This window comes from Salvelinus fontinalis, chromosome 42 (assembly GCF_029448725.1).
Source record: "Salvelinus fontinalis isolate EN_2023a chromosome 42, ASM2944872v1, whole genome shotgun sequence".
Taxonomy (NCBI): Eukaryota; Metazoa; Chordata; class Actinopteri; order Salmoniformes; family Salmonidae; genus Salvelinus; species Salvelinus fontinalis.
In genome coordinates, this window is record NC_074706.1 from 20837179 (window position 1) to 20850922 (window position 13744).

The window sequence follows — 13744 nt, forward strand, 5'->3', positions numbered from 1 at the left end:
GCATACCCCCAACAACCACAACCAACAACCAGACTTACTAACGGTACCTACACATATCCACACATTAACAAACACCTACTGTACACATAAATAGTCAGGTTTGTCTGATGACTTTTGACTTATCATAGCTGACTCATATTTACCCACAACATCATATTTATGTACGCCATGATAGTTTAACAACAATGAAGACATTCTGTAACAGTATTTTTATTTTTATTTTTATTTTTTTTTACCTTTATTTAACTAGGCAAGTCAGTTAAGAACAAATTCTTATTTTCAATGACGGCCTAGGAACAGTGGGTTAACTGCCTGTTCAGGGGCAGAACGACAGATTGTCAGCTCGGGGATTTGAACTTGCAACCTTCCGGTTACTAGTCCAACACTCTAACCACTAGGCTACGCTGCCGCCCCAAAGTATAGTATAGTACTCAAACGTAGTGAGGGATGGGTAAACACTCAATGTTGAAAGTGTGGTTATTATCTGTGTGTATGTACCTGAGGGAGTGTTGTTCTTTGTCATCTATATCACCACTCTTCCTGGAGGAAGAGGTGCTGCTGGTGAAGGAGAAGGGGTGTGAGGAGGGTCTGGGGAACCCTGAGTGGAACATGGTCATGGAGGACAACCAGACTTCACTTCCTCCTGAAACCACAGAGAGAAACCAGCTGAGCAGCACAGGACCACACACAGTCTTACTGAGGTGAGTCCACTGTGAACTCAAAATCAAATCAAATGTAATATGTCACATGCTTCATAAACAGTAGGTGTAGACTAATAAAGAAAAAATTCTGAGCAGGCGGGCCTTTAGATAATAATAAATAAGACTATGCAGACAGATGGGGAACCTGATCCTAGATCAGCACTTCTACTCTGAGATACTTTGTGGATATGGGCCCATGTCGTGATTAAATGTGACTTAAGTCTGTACATGTCTTTGAATGATCAAACCATTAAAGAGTGTCAAGTAATCAAATCAACTAACACATTTGCATAGTACTCATAGCAATCCCGCATTGCCCAATCAGAAGATGATCCATAGCAGGGTGCTCATATCATTCTTGATCCAACATCCTCTCACTCTGTACCTCTTACAGTCAGTAGACATGGAGGATGGGAAGCCTGATCTGCTGCTGGTCAAAGAGGAGACAATAGAAGACGGACCAGAGAGCTTGATCTGCTCTAAAGATGGGAGAACAAGGTCAGGTAGAAATACATATAGCCTACATACAGTAATATATATTCAATGGGAGTAGTGATGCACCTGCCTATATTTTTTTCTTACTGTTCTTCATTCATAAAATTAAATCAATACAAATTAGTACTAGTGGGTGCGGGCATTCATAGCCAACCGCTCAGACGAGTTCCAGCTAGTATTTTTTTCTGTTCTGAGCTTTAAAGATACTGATCATGAATAGGAGATTTGATGTGTAATGTTAAAAATATCCGTATTTCTTAGAACAGCACGCACATCCTTTTCATTTAGCCACACTCTTCGAGCTATGACGCCAACCAATAACATCCTTTCTCTTCAGTGTAAACGGAAGTAAACCATGACAAATAACTATTTCCACGTTAGCGTTTTTCTTGTTGTTATTTAGACGTTTATTAACACCATGGAATTCAAAATATGACTAATTTAACTGCACAGTATCACATACTTACCCCATGTAATCTTTAATTTGCGTTGGAGACAGGACTTGGTTGATAGCTAGTATATAGGTGACGCTAGCTAGCTGCTAAGGTTAGCTATGGCTAACTGTATGGTTTTCCACACTCAAATAGCCTCCATCATGGAGGTGCTAGCGAATGCAGCCGTGGCAGAGATCTGTAAACTTGTAGACGACGACTATGCAGTGTTTCGTTTGGAAATAACTCAAAGCCAGAAAGAAAACAGGGCATTACGGAGGAAATTACAGCTACAAGAACTGAAGGTAGCACGGGAGCGCGTCCTCGCCAGTCGTCCCAGTAGTGTCAAGATCCTCGACAAATACAGAGGAATGGCAAGAGGTACAATTTGCAGTAGGCCCTGATTACTTATCTAACTTGCGCAAAGACACAATATCATATCCTAACCAGATTCTTGATTTACTGTTTTTCCCATTATTTACTCAATGAAAAGAATATGATGCATGGAACATAATACATAGATCAATAAATAGTAGGCCTATATCAAGAACTTATGAAAAGTGTTACATTACATCCACTATATAGTGTTGAGCATTGACAGTAAGTAACCTAACGACCTCTTTTCCCTCAATCACTCTCTCAGGTGAAGGAAATCTCACTGGAGGTCACAGAAGCTTTGTAATGCCAGCAGGACACAATACATGGAGACATGACCAACCAATCATTGTTGATGAGGGAAGTGGAACCTCAACCCAGCACGTTATTGTGATAGAGGTTAGTGTAATAGTGTTGAATTGAAAATGAGTAAATTAAATGTGGCCTGTTTATTTCAGAAAGGCTCCCATCAGCTATTCACTTGCTCACATGTACATCCTCATGTATCTGCCAAAAGCAGGCAAGTGCACATATAGGGCTCTACCTGATAGGGCTCTGCAACTTTGCCCTTCCAGTCTCCAAAGTGCCCTCTTGGGTGGTGGTATATTTTCCTCCAAAATATTTGTTGTCATTGTTGTTCTGAACCCACTGACCGCAAGTTGTTGTCAAGCTCTGTTGGTTGCGCCTCTTGATCTGCCCTGTACGGAGCTTGCGCACGCCCGGTTGCGTCTATTTCCCAGTCTGCCCTGTACGGAGATTGCTATTAAATACCACAGCAGCATAACATTTTATTAACACTTGATCACACATGATTTAGCCTACATCATCGTCAATATTCGGTCTGGTTGGCTGATACGAGCAGCTGAGAGAGGCAGAAATACAGAGGTAAATCCCAATCAGTCATATAATCGAGATAGCTAACTAGCAGATTTACATCAATCATCAACACCAATAATCAGCTGATAGCCCAACCTCTTTTCCCAATGCCAGTCATCTCTTATGGAGTTACAGTAACTATCTTGCTTACAATTTGTGATGAGTGAGTGAGTGAGTTGTTGCAGAAATAAATAGGGTTATTTATTTTAGCTACAGAGGCATTTTGGGGGGTTTGTGCACAGCCCTGTCCAGCTTGTGAGACTTCCCTATGACATTTTTATCTAATTCAACTCATGTAACGATAATAGCCTCTCCTATTGTGTCAGTCTGCAGATACAGAGGCTGCAGGTCCTGGAGTCAAGCAGGAGAGGTCTGAAGGAGAGAAGGATCCACAACACAGCAGCAACATCCAGACTGGAGCGCCCCATGTAGTCACGGAGGACCCCACCACCCCAGCGCAGCCCAGGGACATCAGTAGAACGCCGAACGCCGTCCTCAAGTCTGAGACAGAGACTTTAATGAGGCTGAGGAGACTGGGCTGTCCTCCTACTCCCCGCTCAGAGTATTTACTTTACGGAAACCCGAGCCATAGGACGGTTCTGTCCCATCGGGATTCAGGTGACGCGTCACAGACTGGCAATGATCCGACCTGTTCATACGCTACAGAGACAGAGATGATACCTGGTGACGTGCCTGTGGGCTTAGATACTAATCCAATAAGAGGGGACTGGAACCAGTACAGTAGTAGTGTATACTCTGAAGGGTTCCTAGATAAGAAAGGGGATGGTCTGGTTGTAGATGAGGTGACTGTGAAAGAGGAGGGTGACGATCCTCTGACATGGAATGCAGACCAGACTCACTTAGGAGAAGGACAGTTGCAGAGCAACACTAGTGACTTTTTAGACTACAGGGAAAGCTTAGAGCCAAATCCAAATATCGCAACCCACTCCCCTTTACACGCGCTCAGGGATCGCAACCCAGTGTCCACGTCGATGGCACCTTTTGATTCACACGGCCGCATCCTTTTCGATCAGGTATTGAACTCAAACGACAAGGCTAGAGTCCAGGCTGGGGAAGGGGGAGCAACATCAGGCGGTACTAAAGAGAAACGGTTCTTCTGCATGTTCTGTAACAAAGGCTTCAACTGCCCTCAGAAGGTGGAGATCCACCAGAGGGTCCACGTAGGGGTGAAACCCTTCAGCTGTAGCCAGTGTCAAATGCGCTTCTCCCAGGCTTGGAACCTGAAGATCCACCAGAGGGTCCACACAGGGGAGAAACCCTATAGCTGTAGCCAGTGTCACATGAGCTTTGCCCAGACTTGCAACCTGAAGAGGCACCAGAGGGTCCACACAGGGGAGAAACCTTACAGCTGCCCCCAGTGTGAGAAGAGGTTCTCCCACCAGCACCAGCTAAAGATGCACCTAAAGGTCCACACGGGAGAGAGGGCCCAGTATTACCCCCAGACTAGCGGTCACGAGTCATGACCTCAGTTTAATTCCACGTGACTCACGGTAACTAGGCTACTCCAAAACTGCCCTCTGTAAATGAATGGCTCTGATGAGCGTTAGAAGCCTGCCAAACTTGCTAACGGCCATCAATTTGCTAATAGCCTGATACTCAGCGCTCTAGTTAAAATGATAAAGTGTTGCATTCTGAAAACACAGGTGTATTGACCATGACATTCAATTTCAAGTTCCACATTTTTATATTTAAATAGACTCGCTGCTATTATCCGAAACATCTCATCCATCCTCCAAACCACACTCTCTCTCTCTCTGGACTCTGAGTGAATGGGAGAGGAGAGTAAAATGCATTGTGATTGCAACATTTCAAATTGCAATTGCGGAAAAATTACAGTTTTAAAAGCAAATAGGCCTACTGTTGTAACTGTTGGAGAGAGGAGGGTCTCAGCTTTCTGTAGGTATTACATTTATTTCTCAACTCTCAATATGGACCGCTGGAGCACCGTTTTTTAACCAAAGTATCTGTAGCTATGGCTTTGAGAAATAGCTTATACGGAACGGTGCGCAGGAAGCGCACCTCTGCCATTTGCAGTGATTGCGTAAGCCTATAGACATCATTGGGTATGCTGCAAAGTTTAAGACATTGCATTAATCAATTACACAGCTAACTAGCGGCATATTATATTTAGCAGTCTAGCTAATGCATAATAGGGGGAATTCTGACCAGAGTTAAGCGCGCGTAAATGGAACGCAATTCCCTTAAGTTTGAGAATAGCATCTAGATCTATTTGACCTAATAATTGCTGGAGACAAATGTGAAACCAGTCATATGGCAGTACTGAAGCATATCTACATATCACTTTTCCCACAGAAAAGTTTATGAAATGTTGTGCCATTATGCAGAATTTAAATTGTACAGCCTTTTAACTTTCAGAGAGGGGCACACTCTAATGTCTTAATTATTGGCTACCCTGACCTTCTGTTTCCTATTTCTATCATGTTAAATATTAGCCACTATCAGTATCAACCGTCAGTAGGCCTAATAACCACGCATATTCAACTGCCAATTCACTGTTAGTTCCCTTCAGTTGGTATAGCCTCCATAGTCAGTACATCGTTTCGTTTACCTTCATTTGCTTCCTCTGTAAACACTGCCACGGCCGTGTGCTTGTTGCTGAGGATCATTAGTAACAGTTGATAATGTACATTTTTTTTAGGCTAATTAAGTTAATTAAAGCACTGTTTTCTTACATTTGTGTGGTAAGGCTCTCCTTACCACACAAATGTAAAAAATCCACGAGTGCCTAGGGTTCATGAAAATGTAGCCTAGCTAAAAATAGCTCTGTCGTTATTCAAAATGTTAATTGTAGGCCTATGTCCTCATAGTTTTTTTGGGTGGGGGGGTGAAATTTGGAGAGCCAAGCTATAGGCTTCTGAGCGCCGAACCTACCAAGTTGATTTATGCGCTATAGAATGTTTTAATTTTATGCCCAGGCTTTTCTCTGTTTATTTTTTATTTTTACAGTTTACAATGTTAAATATTATCCATTAAATCGGGAGCCACTGCCAGTAATACCCACATTCATTTGTAACTGTCACTTTAGTGTTAGTTTCTTTCAATTTGTAGCCTACATTTCACATCCTTCCATTGCCATTCTATTTACCTTTCTTTCCTCTGTCACGTCCTTGTAAATTGTTTCAGAGAGTCGCTAGCATTAGTGGCTCATATTAGGCTTATGTTCTGCAATAATTTGGGAGATGTAGCCTATTTAAATCATTATGGAACTCAGACCACACTTAGCAGTTTAAACCTGGAGCCTGGTGCACGGTTCATGATTACTGGACCAGTCATTAGGCTACAATTCCATGATTAGTGAGGGATAATGTATTTATAGGAATGTTCTTGAACCCCTATTGTACAATTTTCTCACCTTCCAATATCTCATAGTTTGAACTAAGAATATGGCAACTTTCAGGATCAATATTTTGCGTGTAAAGGCTCTCCAAACCTGTTTTTTGTGATTCATAAATACTTTCCTTACCCTAAATAATCTACAAGATCAGAGTATTTTTTAAATCTACCAATTGGTGCTGAAACGGAGGTGAATATGCATATATTTAGATGGCTTTCTTTCATTGATCCCTAATATTCTGAACTCGTTCTGTCAATATATTCTAGTGAGTCTGTTGACAAAGTTCTAACTAAAAAGGTACAGCGTATTTAAAGGGATGGCTTAAGATACATGTACTGAAAACCCTATTGAATGGAAACTCCATGAGAAAGTCTGTTGGCCAGCAAGTGGGAGGGTTTTCAGCGGTTGAATGAAATGTATTTAGAGCACGCAGGGTAACCGCACCTGCAGAGCGCGTTACATGACTGAATAAGGTAACTTTGAATACCAAATACTGACACTGACAGCATCATTGCGTTTTGGTACATCAGAAGTACATTCATTTCCAATGGAATGCTGCGTTTGCCTTGCAGTTTCAGTGCGTTCTGTGTGGGACACACCAATGTATGCATCAAATTGTATGCTAGACTTGACAGAAATAGGAAAAGGGGAATGTTAAACTTTTGATGCACACATCCACTAAACATGTTGGATTACATATTGAAAAGTTTGACTGCAGAATGTATTACGCGGCATTGATGTAATTTGCTGTCGGTCTGATTTGAGGCTTCAGAAGGGCATAGGAAAGGCGTGCATTTCCTAAGTCTGAATCTGCCCCTTTGAGTTTCCACTTCATCAGATGGTGAATTAGCCCAAATCCATTTGTTATATATGTTATCAATAAGATGTCCCTACTGTTGGTGAGTGCATCTGTCATTTCAACTGAACATTGTGGTTACATTAATGAAGAATGAAATCAAATAAATCGGATTCATAATGAATGAATGATGAGTGTCAGGAGCTTTTCATTTTTCCAACACACCTATTATAGCGTTCTTATTTCATTAACACTGTCCCGTACAAGCATATTAAGGCTATACTATCGATGGCAATTTGAATGCACAGAATAAGAGACTAATGAACAGTGTACACAGTCTAGGCAAGAAACTGAGCGCATTACCCTTTTTGCGACTTTCAAATCATCAGACAATAGTTGCATCATGCAGCCAATATGTTTTGATTTGTAAGAGGTTTGTATCACAACTAAAGTAGCAAAATAACTCTAAATTAAGTGTATAGGACCTGTTTTAAATGATCACTTTTTACATTCCACACAGAATAGCCACTCCATGTGCGCACTGGCTAGGCAATCATTAGATAAAAATATCCTTTCTATTTTATTCAGCTATGTTCATTTATTCTTCTTACTATAAAGTTATATAATATACACTACCGGTCAAAAGTTTTACAACACCTCCTCATTCAAGGTTTTTTATTTAATTTGTTTTACTATTTTCAACGTTGTAGAATAATAGTGAAGACAAACTATGAAATAACACATATGGAATCATGTAGTAACCAAAAAAGTGTTAAACAAATCAAAATATATTTTTGATTCTTCAAAGTAGCCACCCTTTGACAGCTTTGCACACTCTTGGCATTCTCTCAACCAGCTTCATAAGGTAGTCACCTGGAATGCATTTTAATTAACAGGTGTGCCTTGTTAAAAGTTAATGTGTGTAAGTTCTTTCCTTCTTAATGTGTTTGAGCCAATCAGTTGTGTTGTGACAAGGTAGGAGTGGTATACAGAAGATGCCCTATTTGGTAAAAGGCCAAGTCCATATTATAGCAATACAGCTCAAATAAGCAAAGAGAAACGACAGTCCATCATTACTTTAAGACATGAAGGTCAGTCAATCCGGAAAATTTCAAGAACTTTTAAAGTTCCTTCAATTGCAGTCGCAAAAATCATCAAGCGCTATGATGAAACTGGCTCTCGTGAGGACCACCACAGACAAGGAAGACCCAGAGTTACCTTTGTTGCAGAGGATAAGTTCATTGGAGTTAACTGCACCTCAGATTGCAGCCCAAATAAATGCTTCACGGAGTTCAAGTAATCAACACATCTCAACATCAACTTTTCAGAGGAGACTGCGTGAATCAGGCCTTCATGGTCGAATTGCTGCCAAGAAACCACTACTAAAGGACACCAATAAGAAGAAGAGACTTGCTTGGGCCAAGAAATATGAGCAATGGACATTAGACCGTTGGAAATCTGTCCTTTGGCCTAATGAGTCGAAATTGGAGATTTTTGGTTCCAACCACCATGTCGTTGTGAGACGCAGAGTAGGCGAACGGATTATCTTTGCATGTGTGTTTCCCACCGTGAACCATGGAAGAGGAAGTGTGGGGGGTGCTTTGCTGGTGACACTGTCAGGGGTTTATTCAGAATTCATGGCACACTTAACCAACATGGCTACCACAGAATTATGCAACGATACACCATCCCATCTGGTTTGCGCTTAGTGGGATTATCATTTGTTTTTCAAACAGGACAATGAACCAAAACACACCTCCAGGTTATGTAAGGGCTATTTGACCAACAAGGAGAGTGATGGAGTGCTGCATCAGATGACCTGGCCTCCACAATCACCCGACCTCAACCCAATTGATATCGTTTGGGATGAGTTGGACTGCAGACTGAAGGAAAATCAGCCAATAGGTGCTCAGCATATGTGGGAACTCCTTCAAGACTGTTGGAAAAGCATTCCTCATGAAGCTGGTTGAGAGAATGCCAAGAGTGTGCAAAGCTGTCAAGGCAAAGGCTGGCTACTTTGAAGAATCTAAATCTAAAATATATTTTGATTTGTTTAACACTTTTTTGGTTACTACATGATTCCATATGTTTTTTTTAATAGTTTTTATGTCTTCACTATTATTCTACAATGTAGAACATAGTAAAAATAAAGAAAAACACTTGAATGAGTAGGTGTATCTAAACTTTTGACTGGTACTGTATATCGTGAATCGGTTTGGAAAAAATAGATGATTTTTAGGCCATATCGCCCAGCCCTGGTCCTGCTGGTTGCAGACTTGGTGCACTGGTACCGCTTGCCGTGCACAGTGGTGTGAAGTACTTTACTTTACTATTTATATTTTTACTTCACTACATTCCTAAAGAAAATAATTTCTTTTTTACTCCGTACATTTTATCTGACAACCAAAAGTACTTGTTACATTTTGAATGCTTAGCGGGACAGGAAAATGGTCCAATTCACGCACTTATCAAGACAACACATGGTCCCTGCTGCCTCTGATCTGGCGGACTCACTAAACACATGGTCATCCCTGCTGCCTCTGATCTGGCGGACTCACTAAACACATGGTCATCCCTGCTGCCTCTGATCTGGCGGACTCACTAAACACATGGTCATCCCTGCTGCCTCTGATCTGGCGGACTCACTAAACACATGGTCATCCCTTCTGCCACTGATCTGGCGGACTCACTGAACACAAATGCATAATTTGTAAATTATGTCTGAGTGTTGGAATCTGCCCCTGGCTATTCATACCTTTTTAAAACAAGAAAATGGTGCCATCTGCTTTGCTTAAAAGAAGGAATTTGAAAGTATTTATACTTCTACTTTACTTTTGATACATAAGTATATTTTTGCAATTACATTCACTTTTGATACTTAAGTATATTTAGAACCAAATACTTTTAGACTTTTACTCAAGGAGTAATTTACTGTGTGACTTTTACTTTTACTTGAGCAACTTTCTATTAAGGTATCTATACTTTTACTCAAGTATGACAATTGGGTACTTTTTCCACTACTGGCCGTTCGGCAGCAGAGAGAACTGTCAATGGCTTGGGTGGCTGGAGTGTTAGAAAAGTTTCTGGACCTCCAGACGTAACTTTTTCAGATACCTACAAATTAGAGAAAGTTAGAAAATACCTCCCGACATTTGGGAATGCTAAACCTTCCATGTTTGACGGATGCATAAAAATATGCCCCACATCCGGAAACAAACTGATATCTCGTCTATATGACGCTTTTCAATCTGTTAGCACACCTTCTACAGATGCCATTAAGGCAAAATGGGAGGAAGAACTAGGGACTTACATTTCTGTGGCATACTGGGAAGATAGCTTGGAGTATATCCACACATGCTCCATTAACTCCAGACATTGTCTCATACAATTCAAGGTATTACACAGATTACACTATTCCAAAACCAAACTGCATAGGATATTTCCTGATACATCCCCTATGTGTGATAAATGTCAGGCTGCGCAGGGTACACTACTCCACTGCTTTGCCCTATGATCTAGCTTGTATGGTTATTGGTGTGGAATTTTTATTATCCTCTCTGAAGTTCTGGAGACTTCAATTGACCCAGACCCGCTTCTGATAATCCTGGGAGTGTCTGATTCCCTAAACGGATTAACCAACCCCCCAAAACAACTCATCTCTTACAGTCTCATTTCGGCAAAAAAAATAAGCTTGTTGTTTTGGAAAAGGAGGCAAGCGCCCACTACCAAATTATGGCTCAGTGAATTGGCAAACACTCTACACTTAGAAAGAATTAGATATATTCTGAACAATAAATTCTCAACATTTGATCAAATCTGGCAGCCTTTCCTCTCTTACTTGGACCAGTCAGCGCTGTGAATTTGTACATATTAACACATTCTCAATTGTAATATTTGAATCTACCTTTGGGCAGCATGTTCTGGCCCCGCCACCTGAGCAGTCAGGAGGGGAATAGGAGGGAATAAGTGGGGGGGTGACATCTACCCTCTTTTTTTCTACCTGTCCTTGTTCTGTATTATTTGTTTTGTACCCAGAACTCTGGGTCTTGTTTCTGTCTGCTCTTTTATGTTTAGATAAGAATTGTATACTTGTCTTTTATACCTATACACCATTCTTGTCCGTGTTCAATAAAAAATATTTGAATGAGAAAAGTTTCTGGACCTTTCCTTGTCACCACCTGTTATAGAGGTCCTGGATGGCAGCGAGCTCGGCCCCAGTGACATACAGCTGTAGAACTTTTTTAGGATCTGAGGGCCTCCTGAAAATCTTTTTAGCCTCCTGGGGGGAGGAGGCGCTGTCGTGCCCGCTTCACAACTGTGTGGATGTGTGTGGACCAAGTTAATTCCTTAGTTTCTTAGATCAGCCCTCCTAGAGACTGAGACTCTTTGTGGATATGGGCCCAGGTCTTGAGAAATTTTGTCTTAAGTGTTGGACCATGCATTTGAATGATCAAACCATTAAAAGAGTGTCTAGTAATCAAATCAACTAACACGTTTTCAAAGTATCAAATCAACTAACATTTTTGCGTAGTACACATAGCAATCCCTAACTTCACAAGCAGAAGTTGCTCCATAGCAGGATGCTCATATCAGATTTCTGGATCCAACATCCTCTCACTCTGTATCTCTTACAGTCAGTAGACATGGAGGATGGGAAGCCTGATCTGCTGCTGGTCAAAGAGGAGACAATAGAAGACAGACCAGAGAGCATTGACCTGCTGAGTGGACTAAAGATGGGGGAGCAAGGTAACAGAGAAATGCATATAGCCCATATAGTCTTCCGATGCTCGTTCCCCCTATATATTATATATAATGGGCAATCGAGCTAGGGGGTACAATATCACATTACAATTACACAAGGACCTTAAGGGACATACATACACTTACAATTCTAACAGCTTTTTTGTTAGTAGAGTATTTAACTGTCTTAAAATACAGTTCAATTGATTTTTGTAGGGTAAGAAAATTAGTTTTTTTGTTTGTAAATTTACATTTGTGTATATGAAATTTGGCCAAAAGAATAATGAAATTAATTACATAAAAATGTTTCAGCTTATTTCTATCGTATGTAAAGAATCCAAGCAGTACATCTCTCCACAAAAGTGTAAAATCTTCATAAATGTGTTCAATTATCAATCTACTGATGTTTTGCCAGTTTTCTTACATGAATACAATGCCAAAAAAGATGCAACACTGTTTCTGGGTGGTCATTACAAAAGGAGCAATTTGAGTTGATATTGTCCTTAAACTTCTTCATATAGTGGTTGGCAGGATAATATTTATGAATAATTTTAAAGGAAACTTCCTTCATTTTGTTAACAAGTAGGTATGTGTGTGGCAACATCCAAACTTTTTTTCCAACAGATATTATCAATAAATCCATTCCAATAAGGCATGACATACAACATCCTGCTGAAACAAGGTTCGTATCGCTCTGTTGTTGATTGGACCAAAAGAGAAACAAATATTTCCTGCTGATGAGTCAACAGGGTCAATAGAAGGTAGGCTCTGAGGGTCAGATCTTGACACGTTCCTGAATAACAGAGCAACACCTGAGGGAATGGCATATAAAACAATTGCAAAATCTTTAGGTGTTACAGGGACCTTGTAAAGTGATAAGAATTCCTTATAACTGAGTAAAAGACCCTCTGCATCTACCAGTTGGCTCACCAATAGGATATTATTTTGGAACCAATATTCTAAAAACAAAGAAGTATTTTTATACAATATATCCCGATTATTCCAAATATAATATCTGTGTGGAGAAAAATTGTATTTATAAATTAAGGACCATGACAAGAAAACCTGCCGATGAAAAGCAGAAAGTTTCACTGGAACTTTGTCAATATTATAATTGCAAAACAACACGAAGTTAAGGCCACCAAAAGTAGAGAAGACATGACGAGGAATAAAAATCCAGATAGAAGTGGGTCTTCTTAGGAATTGTTTTATCCAATTGATCTTAAAATTATTATTTAAGGTAGTAAAGTGAGTTCTGAGACGGGGCGAGGTTCTGACCCCGGAAGACCAGGAGTTTTCCCCCCTGACTACCTCAAGGTTGAAGATACCCAGGTTAGGACAAGTAATGCTTTAGAAAATAAACAGCGTCATTGATGACGAGCATAGCTGGTCCCTTAGTTTAGAATTCTTCTTCGTGCTTCTACACCTGCATCGCTTGTTGTTTGGGGTTTTAGGCTGGGTTTCTGTACAGCACTTTGAGACGTCAGCTGATGTAAGAAGGGGCTTTATAAACAAATTTGATAGATTGATTTGAAAGTCCAGAGAATTGTGTTCATTACAACAGTTTTCCTAATGTAATGGGTACAGTTTCTCCACAGAAAGGTGAAAAGCATCTGGTCTATCTCCTTGCTTATTTTACTGTCAAGATATAAAGATAGAGCACCATATGTTAGTCTAGAGATACAAAAACAAAAAACACAAGCCATTTTGTCAAAATGGAATCTTTTGTGCAAGAAATCATTAACAGGGTAGATGGAAGAAAATATTTTTAAATTCGTTTCTTTAACTTTTGGGGAAACTGGATAAGTAAGGTAAAAGGTAGTCGCTTTTGACCATAGCATGGGTTGGTCACTTTCATAGCAATATATTAAATTATAATCACGAAAAAATTACTTAATTAACTGCCAATCGTATCCACTTATTGTTGCATTTTTTATCCAAAAGATTCGAGTTA

At 40.3% G+C, this 13744-nt stretch overlaps 1 pseudogene; it reads left to right on the forward strand.

The window, feature by feature from the left end:
• The first annotated feature begins 1503 nt into the window (after window positions 1–1503).
• Window positions 1504–7238, forward strand: LOC129841010 (zinc finger protein 583-like; annotated as a pseudogene).
• Window positions 7239–13744: the final 6506 nt, after the last annotated feature.